Consider the following 20,704-nt stretch of genomic DNA (forward strand, 5'->3'; position numbering starts at 1 on the left):
TTCCTTTAGGTGTAGCCCCTTGCCTCTCCATACTGCATTCGTAGGACAAGCAACCTGTGTCAACCCAAATTTCCAGAGACCAAATTCTCTCCCAGAACTTGATATCCTTTCCTTAGCAGATATGTGGAATCTTTTGACATGATCTAAGTCTCTGGTGAGAATATCAACAGCCTGGTATTACAGAACAGTCTCTTTATCATATACAACATAGGACAAGTAGATTAGAAACCACTCTGCAGGGGCGCCTGGGTGGCTCAGTGGGTTAAGCTTCTGCCTTCGGCTCAGGTCATGATCTCAGGGTCCTGGGATCGAGCCCAGCATCAGGCTCTCTGTTCAGCGGGGAGCCTGCTTCCCCCCTCTCTCTCTGCCTGCCTCTCTGCCTGCTTGTGATCTCTGTCAAATAAATAAATAAAATCTTAAAAAAATAAAAAATAAAAAAAAGAAACCACTCTGAGAAAAGTAGGCACTGCTTTGATTATTTGCTTACCAAAAGCCATGTAGACAAGAAGTGTCAAAATTCTCATTTTGATCCCTGCAGAAGAATGGTCTAACTTTCATTTGTGTCCATGGTTCAGAAAATATTCAATACATGATTAAAGTATATGGATACAAATATATGTATATGGGTAGATTTTCTATTTCTAGCCGTTCTCTTTATGGATACCAACATACAATGAGGTCTGCAAGGTGCTGCCAGAGAACTACGACCTTTCCACACCCATTTCACACAAGAGTCTTTTAAAGCCATCTCCAACCTGCTCTCAGGCTCCTCTCACCATACTTCATTGCACCTTTATTTTAGTATTCACCACCTCATTATGCATTAATCATCTGACTCTCCACTCCCAGAACACTTGAGTGTGTACAGGATGAAAACAGCTTATATTTTACCTAAGTCTATCTTCTGCTGTTATTAAAATCCCCACCACAGACTCATCCGTACTGAAATGTCTGTGGAATGACTACCTAAAAAAGGAAGGGCTTGATTCCATTTAAATGACTGCACTCCACGTTGGAAAATAACTGCTTATTCTGTATCCTGACAATTGTTCCAGAACCCTCAAATGGCTGATTCATATTTGTGGCACATGCTGGACACCTGCGGAAGATGCAGTCCTTTTCCTTCTGTGACTAACTCATATTCTGAGCTAATCATGATGGGTGTTCTGTTGGGGAAAGGGTCTCAAAATATTCCAACCTGGAACAGTATTGTTTTAAGCATGGCAGGTCCCACATTTTATACTGACTGACAAATGAAATCTGACTTTGCACTGAGATTCTATCTTTGAGGAGGACATCGCTTTGGGGAGCTCTTTTGGTCATGCAGATGGATGGTAGGCAGATAAGAACTTTGTAGGTACTTCAGTTGAGGACTTTAAGTGTTGTTTAGTAATATGGACTGGGTATATTTTTAGGATGATACCTATGCAGAGGATGAAAGTGCTCTATGCCTGTGATAGATGTCCATAATTGGTGCAAAGAGTTCTAAAAAAATCTCGGTTGAAGGTATAGAGTGAGTTGGGTAACGAGGGTGGCCTGATCCTTTCCTGAACTCTCCTTAAACAAAAACCTATGACCAGAAATTGGATTGAGTTTGGTCCACACAACCTGTATTAGATAGTTGGAGACCCAGGAGGTTAAGACAATGATAAGCCAAATGGAAAATCTCTTTGTATATTGTGATGGTCTTTTCAATGAACTGAATGCTTATGTCTCTCCCAGATTCATATGTTGAAATCTTAACCCCCAATGTGATGGTATTTGAGGGAGGCCTCTGAGAGATGAATTAGACCATGAGGGTGGAACCCTCCTGAATGGGATTAGTGCCCTTAACAGGAGACCCAAGGATGCTCACTCCCCCTCTCTCTGCCATGAGAATAAAACAAGAAGTTAGCCATCTATGAACCGGGAAGAGGTGTCTCACCAGAAACCAACCATGATGGCTCTCTAATCTTGGACTTTTGAGTCTTTAAACCTGTGAGAAATGAAATTCTGTTTTTTCATAAGTCACATGGTCTGTGGCGCTTTGTTCCAGAGGCCCAAAGGGATTGAGAACACTCCTGTCTAGGCTATGGCGTCTAGCATGTACCTTGTGGGGTGGGGTGGGGAGGGGATTCACTCAGAGAAGTGAATGTCCTACCTCCATCCACCAGAGGCAAAAAAGGAACTGAGTTTTTACGTGGGGAAGGGATTTCTTCTTCCTCCTTGGCACAGGGGCAGTGCTACACAGATTCAGGGGAGTGGCAAAGAGGCACATGGTGCATTCCCCCTCCCCCACCCTATGAGGCTGCTGAGAAGATTGCATAGACTCCCAGCCAGCCAGAAGACTGCTCTGAGAGCGGGTATATGCCCTTCCTCATGGGATTTCCCAACACTTTATAACAATCAGTGCTCTGGGAACTTGAAATCTGGGAACTTGATTGTAACCTGGAGTTGCCCAGATGACACATTTCTGGGCATTATCAGCAGCAACAGCGGCCTGGAGACAAGAGGAGTCCAAGGGCTAGCCCTGGAGGATACAGTCCACAACCCAGGCAGGGAGGTCCCAGGTGCAATGCTCAGGAGGACTTAGGGTCCCTGAGCGGGCTGACCTTCAGCAGGTGAGGATATGGAAATTCTTAAATGGCAGGATGCTTTGGACATATAACACAGTGGAATTCTATTTTGTCAGCATTAGCTATGGAGGAAGGTGACATTATTTACTGTTTCTCCTTGTCTTGAGGTCCTCAATTTTATATTGTGGCTGTTAGGACTTAGAATTATCTTAAGTATGTGAAATAATATTTACCGTCTCTGAAGAGTTATTCTAGGGAAATAATTCAGCTACTGGAAATGGCTGGTTTCTTTGGCCAGAAAAACTATGCTTTTAAAGATTTCTTTTTTTCTAAGGGATAACCTACAGGTCTGTTTTGTAGCTAAGGGTCTCTCTTCTACATACACATTTAAATACAAAGCTTTAGGTTGATATGGGACCTGACTTTTCTCTTTGCACTTATGTTGATGGTCTGGTAAGCAAACAATCACCAGGGTCCTGGAACTTCTGATTGAAACAACAGATGGAGAGCTGGAGAGGAAACTGTTTCCCTCCTGATTCCACTATGATAACGCAAAGGAGAAAATTGGTTTTCTTTAACGTGGTCCCAAACACCATATATCAACACATTATCAAGTGAAAAAAATCTCTTCTATGTTGCACTCTGAAAAAGTTTTAATATTCATACAGAAATGAAAAAAAAAACACTTTGAGTTACAAAAGAAAAATAAATGTACATAAAAAATTTCTCCAGGATGCAGCACAGTGTCCAAGTTGTCTTTAAAACTACATAACGGGTAATATTATTAGAATTGAAGAAAATCACAAGAAATATCATTTTGGGGGGGTGACTTTAATGTGGTATTAACAAGTTTGGATTTTGACATAGGTAATATTTTTATGGCTTTGACTTTCTTTAAGGACAAAAATCAACCGGCTGCTTTAAAACACAAAAGGGCACTATGAAGATCAAGTAACTAAGTGTTAATAAGAAAGACCACATTTCCAGTAGGTCGGTATTCCAAAGGCCGGTATTCTCTTGGTTTCCCTAAGGCATCCCATCAGGGAACAGGTTTGAGTTTTATTAGCTAAAGAAAACAATTCTCTGTAAATACAAGCATTTAGACTTGTAAAAGGTGCTTATAAAACAGACGGAGGATGCCAGAAATTACGCACCTTCTGGAACTATAAACACACACACACACACACACACACACACACACACACACACAAAACTATTTAAAAAGCCATCCCATAGGATATTTTATAACATTTATCTAGCTCAAAACAGCTTTATTTTTAGCCTATTCCTCCCATCTAAGGGTAGACTTTGGGGAAAAGAAAGTAAATAATGGAAAAAAGTAATGAAAGTTTGAGGCTTAAAGACTAGACCCTGTAAGAGCTTGGAAGCAGGAGAATATTTATAAATTACAGGGTAGAGAATATTTATAATTATAGGGTGGAGAATTTGAGCAATAGGGAAAGAGGGTAACAAAGATGTCCACATAAAATATGAGGTAAATAAATAAATGTTAAATTAATTAAACAAGGAGGCTATTACACTGAGGTGCCATTTGACTAATCTTGAATACTATGGTGGCTTACATAAGCCAACCAACACCGAAGCCCAAAAATGCCACAAGATTTTCAAATCAAAATGCTAAGGACAACCAATCACAAACAGCCAACAAAGCTTTAAGGTATAGCCAAGTAATAATTTTCTTTCATTTTTCCTTCCCAGTGATTGATGTCAGTAGAGAGTTACTAACCACTTCCAATATGGCGCTGCCCTAATGGAATGTATTTTCACTCAAACTTTTAAATTTCTTAATATGCCTTGGTTTATCCTTTAACATTAGAAATTAGTGTTCTATTTTTTTAATGTACAACACATAGAATCTCTGAAGTAGAAAAAATCATCAAAGTAGATCTAATAATCCCTTTAAACAAAAACATTTAAATTTTAGCACAGATACAGCTATCATCCCAAACAGGCATTACTGGGGAGTATGTTTAAAATTTTCACCTTCTCAGAACACCTGGGTGGCTAAGTGGGTTAAAGCCTCTACCTTTGGCTCAGGTCATGGTCCCAGGGTCCTGGGATTGAGCCCCACATCGGGCTTTCTGCTCGGTGGGGAGCCTGCTTCCCTTCCTCTCTCTCTCTGCCTGCCTCTCTGCCTACTTGTGATCTCTGTCTGTCAAATAAATAAATAAAATCTTTAAAAAGATTTTTTTCACCTTCTCTAGAGGGGTTCCCCTTCCTACCAGACCAGAAATGCTTATTGTAATTTTTAGGAACAGAATCAAAGCTTCACAAGTTACAAAAAAGAGAATTAAAAAAAAACCCACAAGAACGCATTTTGCCTTAAGACTGTAGCTGGGTTATGGACATTGGGGAGGTGTATGCTATGGGAGTGCTGTGAAATGTGTAAGCCTGATGATTCACAGATCTGTACCCCTGAAGCAAATAATACATCATATGTTAATTTAAAATAATTAATTAATTAATTAGTTAAAAAGACTGTAATCTTTGCTACTTTAGTGCAATCTTTGATAAGAACATGGAACTCACCAAAGAGCTGGTTAAAAATGCTGTATCTCAGATTCCATCCCCAAACTAGTCACACAAAATCTGCATCTAGCAAGATCCTTGGTTCCCATGATCCTGAGTTTATGAAGCACTCATGTAAACAACTGTTCTGAGAGAAGAACTATGTTTGTTTAGGTGTCGGTTATGACAACTTGCCTTGTGGTTATGCTTATGTAACTGGATAACTTTCGTTTGTACTTTTCTTTCATTAATTATTACGAGGACTCTCACTATTGTACATAGTATTTGTGATGGGCATTAAAAACTATATAAGAAACAGAACTCAAAGGAAGGAAGAAGTAAATAGTCTCACGTTAAAATGCATTTGACTAGAAATTTTGTCTCCAGCTTTCATCATCTTATCATGAAAGAGGAACACGTAGCCGAGTCTCTACAAGACAACACAGGAAACTCTGATAATGTGGTGCTCTGTCCAAGAATCTGAACTTTATGATAATAAGGTCTTACTCAGTGAAAGCCCTGTGGCATTTCACGTTGTCTTGCTGAGAGGTGATTGGAGTTATTCTTTAAAGGAGTCATTACTAGCAGCCCTTCTGTCATGTTTTCTCAGAAAATGTTAAAGGTCATTTCACTTTCTTAAGAAAAAATATCTAACATTTAATGAGTCACAGACTTATCATTCTATTTGGTTTCTATTTGTAGTAGGCAAAGATCAAAACCAAAGTTTTAACCCAGGATGTGTCAGGAAATTAGAATAATTGAGCCAGAGCCATATCTGGCAAGAAGATTCAAGATGGCAGGAATCCCACACCACCGCCAAAGTTGTCTTAAGGAGGAAGTGTAGGTTAGCAAAGGTGAGTGATGGATCCAAGGATGGATGGGAATAGAGAGCCAAGATAAAATCTCTGGCTTCAAGGATTTCCCATTTAATTAAATTTCCTCCAAATTCAGGGGTTGATGAACAAGCCCATTTGTGGACAGTTAATGGAAGAATCATCTAATTTCTAGAAATGCAGTGGACACCTGAATCTTGTGCCAAATTATTATTTCATCTTCCATTTTTCTCCTGTCCATTAATTTCCCCTTTACATACTAAGAACTGAGCTTGAGGCTGGAATACTGAAAAATTAAAAAAAAAAAAAAAAAAAGACATCTTAAGAAATCTTCCCCCATTTAGAACTCTGGTGTCCCATAAACTTCTGCCCTTGGTCACATTTATTCTCATTCCATATGATTTTCTCGTGGGTATTATATATCACCTCTGTATTGCTGATACTCAGCTCTTTATTTTAAAATTTCACCTCACTTCTGAGCTCCGGATTCATACTTCTGAATGCCCCTGGACATTACCAAGGAATAGTTTTTGAAGTCAGCTCAAAATCATCAAGGCAAATATATTTTACATCCTCATGAAGCAGATTTTCTTCCTGAAATTCAATTCTCTTTTAATGGGACAATGACGCCTTACATTCAAACATAAGCACAGAAGTATTCTGGATTAATCTCACCTCTCACTTATTCCCCAACCAGGGTTGGCTTCAAGGACACATGACCCCATGCAGGTGCACAGAATCCTATGCTTGGTTTAATCTCCAATCTTATGCTTGGTTGTCACCTTAAAAGTCCTCATAATTTTCTAATCACTCACACCACATAATCATTTTGAATTGGGCCCTGTGAGTTATATGGCAATCTATCTCCCAATCCTATAGAGTCTGTCCTAAGTCCTCCTTCCCTATAATCTGCCTCTATACATGTTAGCTAGAATTATTGCCCCAAATCAAATCTGGGCAGTTAGTATCTCCATTATTATACTTTTTAAAGGCTAAAATTCTGCTATCAATTTCCCTAAAGAGTAAAGGTAAAATAAGTGTCTTTGGACCTTGACTGCCATGAGTTTGCCGGCATAAATCCCCGTGCTTCTCTACCTCCACCCATGTTAGCTTTCATGCGTTTGTGTCAGTATCACAAGGACCTGAAGTCACTTCCTCCATTCTGTAATTGACAAACTTTATTCATCCTTCACGGTTCAATTTTACTGACATGGTGCATGGCTTTCCTTTGCCTTTCATCACCTCTCCAGATGGTCCCACACCCTGTACCCAGGTCAAGGTAGTGACATGGGAAGTGATTACCAGCTGATTTACAGAGGGCCCCAGGGGGATGGAGTATAGCTCTCTCCCAGTCCTTGGTTTCCCCTGGCATCGTGATGATGAGAACGTGTCAGACAACACGAGCGTTCAGTTCGTTAGCGACATCGTTGGCTTTCACCCAAGGCAGCGGGAGAAGAAAACAAACCGCATGTTCCCTCAAGTGCAGAAAGCTAGTCTTTTCATTTAAATCCCCAGGCCTTCCTTTCTTCACTTCATTCTTCCTTGCACCACAAAACTCATGTGTCTTCCCTTGCAGAACACCCTGATGGCTGCACTAACTCATCCACTTTTGTTCATGGTCTACTTCATTTTCATGGCTGCTTTTCTTCACCAAGCTGATGGTCTCACAGGAAGCCGGACTGCCAGGCATTCAGGGAAGGGGCACACGGGACACGTGCAGACCCGTGTCAGGAGGATGTAGCCCACTAGGTTACACTCCAGCTGTGCGCATGCCTTAGTTTATCTCTTTGTGGCTATAGGTCTGAACAGTCCACAAAAATGCCCTCTCCTTTTCCCTTTCTCTCTGTGAGGATCCAGGGGCCGAACACGTGCACCTGAATTCATGACGTGACGCAATGCTTGTTCTACAAACTGGCCCCGAACTAAAGACAAATGGTGAAATCCTTGACAACATGGGCTATTTCAACATGTCTGCTATTTCTGAATCTTTTCACATCTATTTCAGAAAATAGGCTGCAAAATGTTTGGTCAGTGTGATGCAGAAAGGATTAGCATTTACCTACATTCTTGGGTCTCTATCTTAGATACTTAACTGCACTCAGTTTTTCAGCATCTCACCATTTCACTGAAAAGTTATGATTTTCACAATGAAATTAGAAACCATCTCTATGAGAGAAAAGACTGAATATGAGTAAAAATATATAACTGAACATCACCAAACAGGTATCAATGATTGAAACAGCTTTTTGGACTTGATTTTCTAACAATTTAATTCTAGAAGTTTCTTTTTCGTAAAGATTTATTTACTTGTGAGAGAGAAAGTGAGAGAGCGCGTGCCCTCATGGGTGGGAGTGGGGCAGAGAGAGAGAGAGAATCCACAAGCAGGTTCCTGCTGAGCACAGAGACAGACGTGGGGCTGGAGCCCATAGTGGGGCTTGATCCCATGACCCTGAGCTCACCACCTGAGCTGAAACCAAGAATCAGCGGCTTAACCGACTGAGCCATTCAGGCGCCCCAGTTCTATAGTTTTTTAAATTGCGTCAGTTATGTCCTAATTTCCAAATGTGTCTAACTATAAGAGGAACCATTCACTGGACATTTATTAAGTCCACACCAACTATTTTGCTTGGTCCAGAGACACATGACTCAGTAATCTAAAAACGGGAGAGATATATTAACAAATAAATTGTACAACAATAGAAAGTATGTATAGGTATCAAATGCGCTAAGGACAAACATGCTATTGACCCAGCAATTCCATTTGTAGGCACTGATAATAAAGAAGTAACTTAAGAAATGAACCAGTACTTGGCTGTAATAGTTTTGATAGATTTGATAGATTCTATTATATAGAAATAGATTTGATTTGATTTGAAAAGATTTGGGATAAAACCTACTACATGGCTATCCAAGCAAGATAATTCAGCCTCTAAAAATGATGGTTGTATCCAAATGTCTTGTTCGGGGAAGAAGTTAGTTGTGTTCATTCCCTGATGGCTGGCTGTATTCCCATGGTGGATTTTGAGTTACTAACGTGTTTAAGAGTATGAACACATACAAATATTTAAAAATCATTTTCTCTCTATATAATTGCATAACACATTTCAAGCATGATCAGCTGTCAAGCTTATTGTACTGTGTCCTTTCAACTGTCTACAATATAAAGATTTCCTCATCTTTAAATGTCACAGCGTGACCTCAAAAAGCAACGCTGCACGAATGTACAGTGACAGCTGTGCATGGAAGTTGGCATTTTAGGCACACGCACAGGACATACTAAAACAAATCTCTAAAGTACCCATTTGCTTAGACGCTGACCTCCCTTCTGCATGAGTTGCAAAAGCACACACACGCTCCTCAAAAAGTCAAATGCAATGATATTTCTATGGAATTCATTCAAATACTTTTTGCACTGCAGCAATGAAAAGAATGTGTTCTAATGGTTGTGTCACATAATATGAACAGAAATCAATCAAATTTCCCTAAAAGCATGGCAAACAAACAAACAAAACCGTGCATCTCATTAATTCCCACTAATAAAACCAATTCCCTCATGAAAGGGGGCTGCTTCCCTGTACAAAAGCATCACGGTCATCACACCCTGGAAGTGTGTTTTCTCAGCATGGGGAATACTGCAGTGCTTTTCCTCAAATATTAGTCCATTTATTTTCCTTGTATAATAAAAGTGACACTGGAAGCTTAATGATGTGAAACCCTGCAGACGAAATGAAGCTACTATCCTCTTTCTGTTGACAAGACCAGAGTAATGCAATGTGAAAAATTAGAAAAGAGAGGACTACAGTCTCGGATGGAAATTCAGCGTATGATGCATCTTAACCAGCAAGGGCTCCACACCCCTAGGTAGTACACAGAAGTGTATGGAGTTATTTAGTTGATGGGTTAAGAAGTTTCAAGATGTTTATTATCAAGGGACAAACTAGGTTGAGTTATAGTACATTTCTTTGCCATAACATACCTTGGATTTGCTTTTATCTTATAATCCCGGATGTAAAAGCAAAACAAAAATATGCAATTGCATAATTTTTATAGCACTACAGAATATGTCTTCTTATGAACATGGCACCACACTGGGCTTTAAAATAACACGCTTGTGAATTTCAGCAGAAGTGCATGTGTTAATTACATGGGAAATCTAAATATTCAAAGGTAAGATTCTTAGTTAGAAGGCTGCAAAATACTTATAAAATCTATAATGAAGTCTTTTAGTATAGTTTATCGAAAACTTACTAGTTTGACTCAACTCAAAAATATTTACTTATGAAGTACAGTAATTTCATTATTATTAAAGGTAGCAAGAGAAACTGTATTTTCAGAGTCTTCACCAATATATATCTATAAAATAATCACATCTTAAATCATCCCCAAAATCAAGACCAACACAAGGATGTCCACTGTTACTGCTTCTACTCAACATGGATGAAGAACATATCCAGGGAAATTAGGCAAGAGAAAGAAACAAAAGGCATCTAGATGAGAACGGAAGAAATAAGACTGTTGCTGTTCACAGATAATATGATCTTGCATAAAGAAAATCCTAAGAATCTACAAAACAACGTCTAGAACTGATAAGTCCATCAAGGTTGTAGAACACACGATCAATGTACAAAAATCATTCACATTTCTAAACAGTAGCAATGAATGATTTCAAAATGAAGTTAAGAACAAAATCCTACTTATGACGGCATCAAAAAATAGGAATAAGTATAACAAAAGAAAGGCAAAACTGAAAATGAAAAAAATTGCTGAAGGAAATCAAAGAAGATAAAAATAAATGCAAAGACACACCATGTTTACAGAATGGAAATTTTAATATTGTTAAGATGGCAATACTCCCAAATTAATCAGTAGTTACAACACAATCTCAGCTCTTTTTTTTTTCTTTTTTTTTGCAGAAATCCATAAGCCAATCCTAAAATTCACATGAAAAGAACTGGACAAGGAATAGTCAAACAGTCAAAAAAAAAAAAACAAATGTGGAGAATTTATGCTTCCCAACTTCTGAATTTCTATAAGGCTGCAGTATTCATAACAATGACATACTGACATAAGGGTAGATGTGTAAATAAATAGAAAAATAGGTCTTTGGGCAAACAGATAGCCAGATTGAAAAGAATGAAGTTGGACTTCTTCCTTCACACTGAGTAAAAATTAACACACAATAGATCATAGACCTACGTGTAACAGCTAAAACTATGTAACTTTTAGAAGAAAATGCAGGAGTAAATCTTCATGACTTTGGGTTAGGAAATGGTTTCTTAGATATTGCATCCAACATATGAGCAACAAAAGTTAAGCTACATAATTGGACCTTACCAAAATTAAAAATATTTGTGCCTTAAAGATCTCCATTAAGAATGTAAAATAACAAATCATAAAGTGGGAGGAAATGTATGCAAATCAACAGTATGAAGATCACCCAATTGAAAAATGGATATAAGTGGCACCTGGGTGGCTCAGTGGGTTAAGCCTCCGCCTTCAGCTCAGGTCATGATCACAGAGTCCTGGGATCGAGCCCCGCGTCAGGCTCTCTGCTCAGCAAAGAGCCTGGTTCCCTCTCTCTCTCTCCCTGCCTCTCTGCCTACATGTGCTCTCTCTTTCTCTGTCAAATAAATAAATAAAATCTTCAAAAAAATTTTTAAAGAAAAATGAACATAAAATCTAGGTAGATATTTCTACAGAAAAGATATACAAATGGCCAATAAGCCCATGAAGAGTTTCTCAACACTATCAGTCATTTAGGAAATGCAATACTACTTCATATCTATTAAAATGGCGGAAATAAAATCAAAAGATACTAACAAGTGTTGGCAAGAATGTTGAGACATCTGAACCCTTCTTTGTTGCTTCTTGGAATATAAAATGGTACTTTCACTTTGGAAAACTGTCTGACAGTTCCTCAAATTATTCAATATAAAGTGAGCATATGATCCAACGATTCCAGTCCTCAGGCTCTCCCATGATAAAGGAAAGCACCGCCTCACATAAAACTTGGTAGAATGTTCTTGTAGCGATACTCAGAAGAGTCGAAGGTCGGAGACCAACCAAATGTCCATCACCTGATGAATGGACAACAACGAGGTGTGGTCTAGCCACCCAATGGAGTCTTATTCAGCCATAAACAGGAATGAAGTACTCATATGTGTACAAAATAAACGAACTTTGAAAACATTGTGCTAAGTTAAAGAAGTTGGTTCTAAAAGATCACACATTGTATAATTCCGTTGATATGAAAGGTTTGGAAGAGGCAAATAGATAGAGACCCAAAGCAGCTCTGGGTGCCAAGGGTTGGGGGAGGGAAAGAGAAGGAGGAGTGATAGGTAATAGGTCCAACATTTCCTTGGGGGTTAATGAAGGTGTTCTAATATTCGTGATGATAATTACACAACTGTGGGGATATACTAAAACTCACTGAAACGTCCATTTTTAAGCACAGATTTTATGGCACGTGAACTTAATCTCCACAAAGCTCTTATTAAAAAAATCATTTTCACAGCCATAGAAACACTTCCTCTTTGGCATGGAGGAATGGCTAGAGCTGAAATTCTCATTTTCTGCTCATTGAAAAACGGTGTAAATTGAGCCAGTGATGTTTTGGCTGCCATTAGGAAGCATTTAGAATGAAGACTAACTACTTGCACAATGTTGTGAGCTGTGTTTGACATTTTCCTGCTTGCACAGAATCAATCTAATTATGCAGATGCCTCACTAGAGACGGAAGTGCCACGTTGATCGTCAGAAGGCCTTGCTTTTAATCATTTGTCCTACTACCGAACGATCACGCCAAGGAACTTAACCTGGCCGTGGGAAAAGGGGGGATTTTCTTTTACCATTCCTACCTCGAAAAGGTGTTATGAACTTAAAATATGATCGACTTAGTGGCATGGGCCTCTTACATGAACACAGTAGCTGCTGTTGTTAATGGGAGGAGCTATCTCATTGGGCCCCGTGCACATCGTCACTACCACCTAAAGTGAAGCTTTCATATGAAATATATATTTCTTGGGCAAGTGTATTACCATAACTACTTTGGAATATCAAAAGGAATGACAACATTCCAAATACCAAGAAGTTCACGTTTCTGAATACGCAGCACACACACTGTGCGTATGTGCCATAGGAGACGTGGCAAGGGCACACTGCCGAATTCCCAGCACAAACTGTGCTCAAATCACGCGATTATTCTGCTAGTCCATCTACTTTAACTACTCTAAGGTATATACTTCACGAATAAATCTAAGGAGAAATATCAGTAAGTCAAGCCTTGACATCATCCTTATGGAGGTAAATTTCTTGCATATAAAATCAAGTTAAGGCAATTCTCAGTATGGCTAAAAAGTCTTCTCTCCAAGATAGAGTAATGATACTTCCGTGTAACTTAAGTTAACTTTAAGATAATTTAATGTTACTCCAAAACATCTACTGGTTTTTCTTCGAGCTTTTTTTTTTTTCTGTGCCCCTTTCCTCTCCCTCCAAACACACATGCAAATATAATTAAAAGAAAAAAAGAGGGGCGCCTGGGTGGCTCAGTGAGTTAAAGCCTCTGCCTTCAGCTCAGGTCATGATCTCGGGGTCCTGGGATAGAGCCCCACATCTGGCTCTCTGCTCAGCAGGGAGCCTGCTTCCCTTCCTCTCTCTCTGCCTGCCTCTCTGACTACTTGTGATCTCCGTCTGTCAAATAAATAAATAAAATCTTAAAAAAAAAAAAAAGAAAAAGAAAAAAAGAAAGGGGCATCTGGGTGGCTCACTCGTTAAGCATCTGACTTTGGCTCAGGTCATGATCCCAGGGTCCTGGGATCAAACCCCGCAGCCCCGAATCGGGCTCCCTGCTCCGTGGGAAGCCGCTTCTCCCTCTCCCACTCCCCCTGCTTGTGTTCTCTCTCTCGCTGTTATCTCTCTCTGTCAAATAAAGAAAATCTTTAAAAAAAATCTTAAAAAAAAAAAGAAAATATTTAGTTCCCTGCATCCTTCCTTAATAGGGCTTATTAAAAGCATTGTGTGGATGAAGTCTACTGAGGCTGGGTCACGCTAGGCAATTAGGCCATTGCAACAAGGTTCATAAACAGTGGAGACAGAATTCAGCTCAGCATAATTTGATAGACCACATGTTTGATTTGTCCATTTTTTTTTTTTAAGATTTTATTCATTTATTTGACAGACAGAGATCACAACTAGACAGAGAGAGGAAGGGAAGCTGACTCCTTGCTGAGCAGAGAGTCTGACGTGGGGCTCGATCCCAGAACCCTGGGATCACGACCTGAGCCGAAGTCAGAAGCTTTAACCCACTGAGCCACCCAGCCGCCCCATGATTTGTCCATTCTTAATGTCAACCATTTCCTGCTTCTTCTTACAGCAAAACTTTTCAAAAAAGCGCTACTGCTTTAGGTGTTCCATTCTTGGACTTTCTCATGCTCCCTCTCTCACTGAAATTGATCTTGACCAGGTCCTAATGACTTCCATGTTAGCATATCCAACAGTTAGCAGTCCTGATTTATCGTACATGTCTTTAAAGCAGTGTTGAACATGGCGGACAGATCCGTCCTTGAATCCTCTCTTCTTGGCAGTAGTGACTTAAAGGCTCTAATGGTTTACTTTTCATTCCCTTTTGTGGGCTCCTTTCTTTGGCTTCACTGTTAAATCTTAGAGTGCTACAGTCCTAGACCACTGGCACCTTGACTTCTGCATCTGTCCTTTCAGAGGGAGACACAAGACAGTGTTTGAAATTATCTGGATTTTATTTCCTTGCTTACCGGTTTATTGTCTCCCCACGCCAGTACATAAGCACCGTGAGTCACAAGGGAAGGATGTAGCAGGTGTTTTCCGGATGGAAGGGTGGGTGGATGAGTGGATGCATGGAAGGCGGGAAGGAAGAAAGGAAGGAAGGGAGTGTGAGACAGACATAAACTTTAATCCCCTCTTCCTGGGAAAACTGTGACCTGACAGGTAAGGAGGGGCTGTGGACTGAGGACCTTTTCTGAGAAAGCTTCCGTAGCTGTCCTCACTTTGCCTCCCACTGCATTCCATTTTGTAGGCCAATCTACATCAGAATTGTTGACTCCAAGTATTCTCATGGCCCTGACCCTACTGAATCCTAGGATCAACTAAATTAAAGAGAAGGGCCAGGTGATGCTTGCTGTGAGTATAAATCCTGCACAGGACAACTAAATCACGCTGGATTTAACCACCATCTCATTGAGCAGGGATCCCAAAATTCACAGAGGCAGAGCGAGATGAAAGTGATCAAGTTCATGGTAGCAGGATCCCTTTACCAGGTGTTTCTGAGAAGCCTACAGTTCACCATCCGGCCTTGATTTCAGTCAGAGCAGCTTGTCACACAGAGGACTCTTTGAGGCCTTCTTTAGTGTCCTTTGAGTGCTGGCTGATGCCGGGTAGACTAACTAAAATTGTGGCCCTTGTAGTTTTGACTGGCTTCATCCAGTGCCAACTCATCAGCCACCATGCCTCCCGCTTTCCCTAGTCATATGGGCAGCCCTGATCTCCAGCTGATCCTCAGCGCTCTGGTGGGAAAGCTGCGCTATTTCAACCGCCATATGCTGGAGCTCAGCACCTAGCAGTCTGCGATAAACAGACTTAATGTAGTCAGGATTTCTGTCTAGGAGAAATGCTAACGATGGTAATGATGTGCATTTCACCATGGAATGGTGTGATTATATCAACCCAAAGAAATAAAGGAAAAGGAATTATAACGTTGTGCAATTTGGTTTATAGTTTACTTAATGTAATTTTCATTGTTTTCCTATTTTCTGTATTTTCTATTTCAATTCATGGAGAAGGAGACGTATGCTACTTCGAATGCTCAAGCAGATGATGTACTTACTGCCACTTTGAAATACAATAAATATTTATATCAAAGGAAAATTGGGCATTCCAGAAAAATGAGACAAAGGCTTTTATTTCAAAATTAAAATGGCCATACATTTTTTAGTGTTATTTACTTTCCCACAGTATTTTAAATTTTGTCCTGCACACCCCCCAGGAATCTCAATGCCAAATAAATCCTATCTTAACATCACGTTGCCTACCAGAAGACTCTTCTTTCTAACTGAGCCTTCCGTGATTATGCCTGAGCAATTTATTTAATCTCCCTAAGCTTCTGTTTCTTCCCTATCACTCTTATAATGGAATAAGGGTTTTTCTGAAGACAAATGAAAGAATCCAGGTCAGGCATTCAGCACAGTGCTTGACTCATAGTAAATGCTCAATCCGTGGCCATCATCATCCTCTCTGCCATCACCACTTGACACATATCTTCTTCTTCTTCTAAAGATTCATTTATTTATTTTAGAGAGAGTGGGAGGGATAGAGCATGAATAGGAGGGGCAGAGGGAGAGAGAATCTCAAGCAGACTCCCAACCGAGTGTGGAGCTAGACACGGGGCTCGACCTCACGACCCTGAGATCATGATCTGAGCTGAAACCAAGAATCAGATGCTTAACTGACCGCGCCACCTAGGCGTCTCACCATTCAGCACATCCTTAATCAACATTAACTATGAACTTCCTTAGCATTCTTCAAAAGAGTCGGTCACATACTATCAGTAATCTGGTTGCGACAGTATATGGAAGAAATTAGGTATACAGTAAATGTACTTTGTACATGAGTGTTGGTCATGATTCATCCCCTTTGTAATTCCATGGAGGCAAAGATCATGTTGCATCCCTTCTGAGGCAGGGCATAGTGTTGGGGACAGAAAATACAATGGATCTCACTGAATGAATGGTGCATAGCCAATGAGAAACATCCATTAGGGAATGATGAAGAGAGCGACATATTCCATTACAATGACAAGTGACACTGGATCCACTCCCAATAAGAATAATTTATAAAGTCTCCTTTTTTGCCCTTTACTGATAACTGATAACATGTATAAAGGATGCTGCTATAACCTGTAGTCTTCCCAGTTGTATGAGATGAGTTTACATGGCAATGTTAAAGTGTGTGTACTGCTGGCTCATAATAGTGGCATCAAGACTGTGAAAATTAAAAAAAAATATTAAATATTAAATGGATAGGTAAATGTTAAAGAAAGTCGTCTCTTTATCATTGTCATTCAAACAGAGTTTTGATTCTGTGTGTGTTGGAATAAAGATTATAAAATTTGCATGACAGACTGAGGGAGGTATAATTTATTACTCGATCTCCAAACTATGTGGTTGGAGAGAAAGGGCTCTGGGTAGGAAGTTCTAGGAATTCATCTGTAGAGTCTTGACTTCATAATTTTGGATAAGTCACCTCATATCCAGGAATTCGTTTTCTTCTGAAACCTGTCAGTGACTTCCAATTATAAAACTCCCAGTTTCCAATAATAACCATCATTACAATCTGGTGTTTTGCTAGCATCACCCTCCAGAAGCACTTGCCACAGACTACAATCAACTCTCTTCTCCATCTTAGAATTCAACATTCTATCCAGGCTCTGTCTGCAGGGAGACAATATCAAATCAGCACTCATAACGAGGATTCCCCACAGCGGGCCAAGTCCTTCTCCATGTGAATGAGATTCTCATGCAGTCTAAAGATACCATTAACCAGTACTTCCCGATCATTCCCGTCACCACCTCCTCGTGACAAGATGGCCAACAGAGTCAGAGCAGGTATCAGATGGCATTATCCAGGACTAATTAAATCCTGTTTCTCCACAGACACAGGCACAGGCACCACTCTTGGATGATAAAGGTGCAGGCAGAAATTTCTCAGCATAAGAATGCAATAAATACTATTGTATGTGTAGAGAAATGCACATACATTTTAATTACTTTTAAAATCAAGTTTCTGTGGGAAAGCTAGGACATTTTCAAGGTACATGGTCCAACCTCTCTGATATGAGGAAGTTACAGCGGAGCTATCAGTCTTAATGATACACAGTGACCTGCATGTCACTTGCTATGAACACGTAGCTTCAAAAAACTCCACAACTGGTACTAATTTCACACTTAATCCACAAATGCTGGTTCTGTTCAAAAGTAAACAGACAACACAATTATGAAGGATGACACACGTTTTCCCCCAAATTTGGCCTAGCTCTAAAGCAAATCATTCTACAATATCTGAATGGTGTTAATTTCAAATCATGTAAGATTGTTTTTAAGGGGCTTATTTATGGTTTCTATTTGGAGGTGTTTCTATGCCTTTGAAAATAATTTCCCAGTAGACATAAATGTATAGAGATAAATGTACGGAGTATAGAGATAGAATTACATAACCATCAATCCCTCAACAATTAATGATCCTAAACCTTACTACCCAACACAGGACACTTCAACCCTCTATTTCTATTTTAACACTCTATCTCAAGGTAATTCCAAACTTACAAAAGGGCATTTCTCAGCTATTCACACATTTTGTGGTTCGGGTGCTGAGAACCGCAGGCTGCAAGTCCACATCTTGAGAGAGGAACCAGTGACAATCCCAGGCCATCTACCAAGGGGCTGTAATGAGAAGAATGGACTGGTCCATTCTCTGGTGTCTGAAAAGATCCAGTGTGTGGAAGGCTTCCTGCGTCGGTGTGCTATGTGCTCTTCCACCTCCATGGCCAACCCCCACCTGCTCTCTGTCTCTCCGTCTGCCTTTCTCTCCTCTCTCCCTCTCTTTCTCTTTCTGTCTGTAGTTCTCCTTCCTCCTCCCCCTTTCTCTCCACTATCCGGCTGGAATGTTTCCTCTTCACTTACCCAAATCCTGCCCACCTTCCCATGGCTAGGGCCCCGGGCTCTAGATCAGCTGTCCTTGGACAAGATCAGCACACACTGCCTCCCCTCGTTGTGAATGGAAGGTACAGATTGCCTGCGCTGATCATCTCCCTTTTCACCAGGCTCACCGGCTGAGCAGAGGCCATGCCTACACCCATGCCCCGGAGGCCGGGGGCTTTAATCTATGTTATTGTCACAGTGATTCTCCAGCCAATTAGTGCCCTGGTTATACAAGGTCAGCCATGTTTAAAAAGTGATCCTCATCGATCATGACGGGCAGAGACTGTAAGTCGTTGGAGGGCCAGCTCCTTTGGTAACTGTCTCAGATAAAGCAAAGATGACAGACAGGAGAAGCTGAAAAGCCCCGTTAGGGACTCCGAACTCTAACCCCTTCCCTTCCCTGGCATCCCACCCTGCACGAATCCCGGTCAGGGTCCTCACCTTCCCACAGTCCCTCTGCCTGACCTGCTCCTAGTTCGGGAACTCAGTCACAACGCCTGCCCTTTCACCTTCTAACAAAACCAAGTCATTTTAATGCTTTTTTTTTACTTATTCCACCTGGATTTCCACCCAAACACACTACGACATTAAACCGGAAGTATTCTTGCTGTGAGTTGCAGAATGCAAAGCTTTTGTTCTCTGGCTCACAGAATTTCAAGCCTCAGCAAACAGAGCATTTTTATTGTTGTTCTGGGTCTAGAAGGACCAGCGAAATGACCCTCTAGTCCTTGAGGCTTTAGTACGGGAGGGGGGAGCAACAGTGCTGTGGCAGGTGTGGAGAACCCTGGGCACAAGTGTGTTTCTTCTACAAAGCCCTCTCCAGAGGATTTTAGGCAATTTTAGGCAGACTGGTGCTAGAAGTGAATTGGGGATAGGTGGGGGGGGAGGGAGTATAGCTTCTGTTTTCTTAAGTTTCTCTCCCAGAAAAAAAAAAAAAAAGCCTTTTTTTTTTCCTTTTCTCAACAAAGCAGCTACACACTTGAGCAAAATTATTGCCCATAACACAATAAACACAGCACAGACATTCTCTGATGGCAATACACACTAGAACTTGTATCGTACGTCAAATTATGTGTGCAGAATCAATTCATTTTGCAAAGCTATCTCTGTTTCCCGTCCTGTGAAGGGAGTGGAGAAACAAACAAGCATAACGGCCATGGTGCCTTTTTGCCCACGTCCTTTCTAGGCTGTGTTCCTTGGTCCGTGGCTGACAATGCCCAGAATTCTCTGAATGATATTATTTGACACAGGGGTTTAAACAGGATATGTAACTGATTGTAATCTAGAAAAAAGCAGGATATCTAATGAAGCTAGAAGGGCTTTCTGTGCTTATCATAAGATGACCTTTGCCCAGTGAGACTGAGGAACCCATCGATGGTCCCAACTTCCTCGTGAGAGATACATTAGTGACAGTGACGGCCTTCGTGCTTTTTAGTTACAGTCAAACATTGACAACGATAGAATTTTGTATCAAAGGAGATTTTTCAAACTCAGCCCAACTTGTAGCACTTAGAGCACAATTACCAATGTCAGTTGGTCACTGGATGATCGATTCTCAGTGACTGCTGAATTATCAACAGGAAACTACCTCTCTAGATCTCCCCGCTTCACGAGGCGGCTCCTGCCAACACGTGCGATATCTCGGAGTGAAATCGACAGACAGCACAAATGGATACACTGTCTTTTTGAAGTGGGGAGAACATTTTCAAATTAAAAACCTAGCGTCCTATTTGATTTTCCCCAAGAATTTAGGAAGAGGTTCAGTTTAAACATTTTGATTTAAGATCCCAGGCTTTGTAGAAAAGGTCATCCCAAATTCCGTCAGCTCGCTGTGAGGGACCAGAAAGATCAAAAGCTGGAGGGAGGGGCGCCTGGGTGGCTCAGTGGGTTAAAGCCTCTGCCTTCGGCTCAGGTCGTGGTCCCAGGGTCCTGGGATCGAGCCCCACATTGGGCTCTCTGCTCAGCAGGGAGCCTGCTTCCTCCTCTCTCTCTGTCTGCCTCTCTGCCTGCCTCTCTGCCTACTTGTGATCTCTGTCTGTCAAATGAATAAATAAAATCTTTA

At 40.7% G+C, this 20,704-nt stretch overlaps 1 protein-coding gene across 1 annotated transcript in view; it reads right to left on the minus strand.

Moving 5' to 3' along the window:
- Nucleotides 1–20,704, minus strand: part of LOC111153440 (catenin delta 2) — a 1,010,962-nt gene that overhangs the window by 616,261 nt on the left and 373,997 nt on the right. The gene's annotated exons all lie outside the window — the stretch shown is intronic.

This window comes from Enhydra lutris, unplaced genomic scaffold (genome assembly GCF_002288905.1).
Source record: "Enhydra lutris kenyoni isolate GAN:26980312 unplaced genomic scaffold, ASM228890v2 scaffoldscaffold32, whole genome shotgun sequence".
Classification (NCBI taxonomy): domain Eukaryota; kingdom Metazoa; phylum Chordata; class Mammalia; order Carnivora; family Mustelidae; genus Enhydra; species Enhydra lutris.